The sequence below is a fragment of the Rhipicephalus sanguineus genome, chromosome 10 (assembly GCF_013339695.2).
Source record: "Rhipicephalus sanguineus isolate Rsan-2018 chromosome 10, BIME_Rsan_1.4, whole genome shotgun sequence".
NCBI classification, from domain to species: Eukaryota; Metazoa; Arthropoda; class Arachnida; order Ixodida; family Ixodidae; genus Rhipicephalus; species Rhipicephalus sanguineus.
In genome coordinates, this window is record NC_051185.1 from 79,997,276 (window position 1) to 80,001,447 (window position 4,172).

Sequence of the window (4,172 nt, forward strand, 5' to 3'; positions counted from 1 at the left end):
GGAACTCTTGAGAGACTTTGCTACTGATCACCAGCTCTTTCATCATAGCAAGCTGCTGTGTTGGATGTAATAGAGAGAAACAGAGAACTGTCGCAACTGTGAAATGTTAAGTGAGGAGGAAATTATAAAAAAAGAGCCGAGTGTTGCGCTCTCCGTTTCCGATGGCTTCCAGTATCAAGCCCCGGTGCTTCCCGCGCTTACTTCGAGGTGCCGCATTCAATGGAATGTCGTTGTCGTGCGATATGCGCACGGCCATTTTTCTCTTCCTGCTAGCGTTCGTTCGTGTCTTGCTGTAGTAGCGCCAGTACTGAGAGAGGACGAATTATCCATGAAGAGAGAAAATGAAGCCATTTCCCCCGATACAACACATTCTTATGGTATACACCTTAAGGAAGCAAGGCTCATTATCCCAGTGGGTAAGATACGTGGTTTCTGGGCATGGGCTCGCTCAAGTTGGAAACTCATCGCCGCAACGTTTTCTACTTAATAAAACGCATCGGTTTCTGTATGAATTAGCGTGTTTGTTCACTGCTGCTTTACCGTATCGTAAGTACGGCAATATCGCACCATTCAAATGGGCATGTGAGTATATTCGTCTCGTATTTTCGTATTCACTATACCTGGCGACAACTTTCTGTGGCTGCACAGCCAAGGCTACGCCACCGAATCACGCACTCTTTCGCTACGCTTCTGCATGTAGTGCACAAAGGCTAGCTTTTGTAGACTACGTAGCATAAAATAAAGGATAAAAAAATGGGTATTACATTCAAGATTGCTTGCATTGAAGTCAGAATGATTAACCCTTAAAGGATTTGCGATTTTAGCTCTTTCGAGTTTTCAGGTTTTCTGGTGTCCATTTCACGTTTTCCGACCCCACTAAACAACCATGGCGTCGCTCGGTTGTAATTGGTGCTCATCGAAGCTTGTAAGTGACCATAAGCGCGTGTTCGTTCGGCGATCTGAGAAAAAAACGAAGACAGCGGTGAATTGTGAATTTTGTTTATTAGCCCGTACTATCACCGAGAAAGAAGTGTGCAAGTGATACCACCAACGCAAGTGAGTCACTCATCTCGATAGCTGCCTTGATGGTGACGCCGGTGACCTGCAAGTCTTCAGCAAGAACAGCCGCTTGGAAGGAAAACTGCGATTGGAAACAGTATACGCAAAATAGGTGGCCCATTTCACAAATTGCGCTGCATGCGTGGTCGGTATTTCGGTTACCTGCTCGGTTCCCTGCTATTGTTGATACAATAACACTGTAGACTGCGTACTGTGTCACCGTGACCGTCGGCGTCTACGGCGGGAGGTGTTTTGGCGCTTGCGATGAGATTTACAGTGATAAAATCACCCGTCCCCAGCTTCGCCTCGGTAACAGACGCGTTCGTGTCTAATATGCGACTGACAGCGTGATTTTCAATCTGCAAAAAAAGCATTCTTGACCACGGCAGTAAGGAGAGCGTTTCACATGTTTGTAATAGGTGGATAGCAAAATAATGTCTTCCGCTTCGATGCCTAGCTCTTCGCTGTTTCAAGGTGTGTGCCGTTGAGTGTAATCGAGGAGAAATCACGTACTTTTTTCGACACGGTTGTTGCCAGTTATCTTGCCTCCGCCTCGATTACACTGAGCCTCACACAACTTGAAGCAGCAAAGAGCTGAGCCTTGAAGGTTCCGTGAACCGGAAGTGCTGGAGCAGACGACGCGCCGTTTTGCAATCCACCTAATGCCAACGTGAGACGCGTGCTCCTGACCGATCGTGGCCAAGATATCGGCTGCCTCACGATGCCTTCGCGTCCCCTAACAAAATGACGTGAGCGTTTCCAGAAAGTTATTGCGTCTCCAGATGTAGGAGAACGAACACGTATGCACCGGAATTCGATCAGAAAATGACTTGTTGCCTTCGCGAAAGATTTAAAATTGCGCAATTACTGCTGGGCCGAGCCCCATTATTTTCTTTGAAAAGTAAAACCGACCGCTTCAATAAAGCTTGTTCCTACAAACCTTCGCAATACAAAATATTTTACCGCTTTCCGAAAAAATAAATGTAAGCAATATAAATGGTGCTCGCTTTGCACGCTGACTTTAACCGCCACCACATAAGAGATATATAATTTGATGTGTAGATATCAGCAATGATTCCAGGTTTTGAGCTGCGTCCCTAAGTATATCAAGGCTTGTGGCAGATTTCAATTACATCTGCTTATAAGCTATCTGCATAAATTCCCAAATAACATCATCAGCCGTGAACATTCGTATGAAGGCGCACATGTTGGACGCGCTTGCGAAAACAAAACCGAAATCACCAGCAAACGGACTACTTGGTGTAGTAACACATGTGCAGAAACTTCGCTCATGTAGCTTTGGCTGTGCTGCCACAGGAAGTTGTCGCCAGGTATAATTTTAGTACTGCTTGCTTTGCCCCGTTCACATGGAATCGTTTTCTGCCGCGCGAGCAGGCGCGGCGTCATCAAAAAAGCCGTGTTCACACTACAGTTCTACCTTGCGCGACCACGGTCTCATTCTGCCCGTCAACTCTACTGAGACGATCTATACCATAGCCGAAAAAGAGAGACGAATGCGCGCGCGTCGCTCTCTAGCCTAGCCTTGTCCAGGCTATGCTGGAACGCCAGCAGCATCCTCACGGTGCTGCATGTTATCCGCGACAACCACACCCACGCAGGCAGCAGCGTTCCTATTGCACAACGTCCAAGGCTCTACACGAGAGGATTTTTTTTACAATTCTAAGAAGGCTTTCACCAAGAAAAACTTCAACAGTGCGGAAAAAACAGGAACGGATAAAAGGTAGGCGCCACGGACTAGCGCCGACTTCCAACTGATATTTGTTTCGGAAAAGACACGTATATGTAGGGGAAAAATTACAGAACTGCGTAAAAGCACACGAGACAAGCACCGCGAATAAACGCTAACATGTGACAAAGTTAGAAGGGTGAAAACACTATCTTACAATTGTATCGGCATATAAAAGATAATCAACTTCCTTCTGTAATTCTATGGAAGGCATGCTGATGCATGCTTCCCCCAAACGAGCGGCAATGTGGGCCTCTTCTGCACGCTCCCTTTTTGAATCACTTCAGTTTGATTCTAAGCAGGTACGCAACTACACCCCTTGCAATGCGGGCTCAAACGTCCGGAGTTGCCACTCAACACATTGCAGTGGTGTTTACGCAGGAGTACGCTGAGTCATGTTGAAGTTTGGACGACGTGTTTCTTGCCGCATGAGAGCTAGATGAATGACGTACACCACAGTGTCGACAGAGGGTACAAACAAGTCCCTGTGCTGGCAGCCGTCTTTTCTTGTGCTAACGGAAGTCACTAGCTTCCACAGCGCTTCCAGTTTTTGGGGCGCAGAAGCGACAATTTTCACGGTATATGCGCCGGCCGGGCCGCTAGCGAAAGGTCTCAAACCCCTAGTATACGCCATGCGTTCCCCCCTCCCCACTTCTCCCCACCCCTAAAAAATTGTAGCTACCAGCGTTGTTGCTGCTGCACACCTGTCGGGATATCAGGTATTACGCAAGCGGTCTTTCATGGACAAGGTAAAAGTCCACACCGATATGGCTTGTTATTGAAGTTATTGTGATTAAATGGCAACTCGCTAGCTGGTCGGCAAGTTGAGCAGCGACTCCCACGAACTGCAAAAATGAGAAGCAAGAACCGCTGTCGGCGAAGTGTATAAAGAGTTGTCCTGTGAAGAAGCTAAAACAAGCCTCAGTAAATTGTTTTGCAAGGAAACTGATGCATTTGGGCAAGAAGGGCAAAACTTTCGAGATACTAGGAGAGAGATAATTCAAATGAAACAAAATAGGTCACAGTTTAGAAATTTTCAAGCAGACATTTTGGTGCAAAGGCATTCGCTGCTACATTATGGGGATCTCTAAACAAATTTGAGAATGTATCGAAGTATCTAAAGATGCAATTGCCAAGCATCGTATCTGATACGATTATTGTGGCAGTATATTGAAAGGGTTTGCAGCGCAAGCACGGTAGTGCTGAAGGAAAGGTATAAAAGCGAGGAACAGAAAGCAAAGATGGACGACATGCTTTCCGTTCCTCGCTTTTATACCTTTCCTTCAGCACTACCGTGCTTGCGCTGCAAACCCTTTCAATATGCATATTAACCAACTAGCCCAAATAGCCGTTCTTCTTGTGGCAG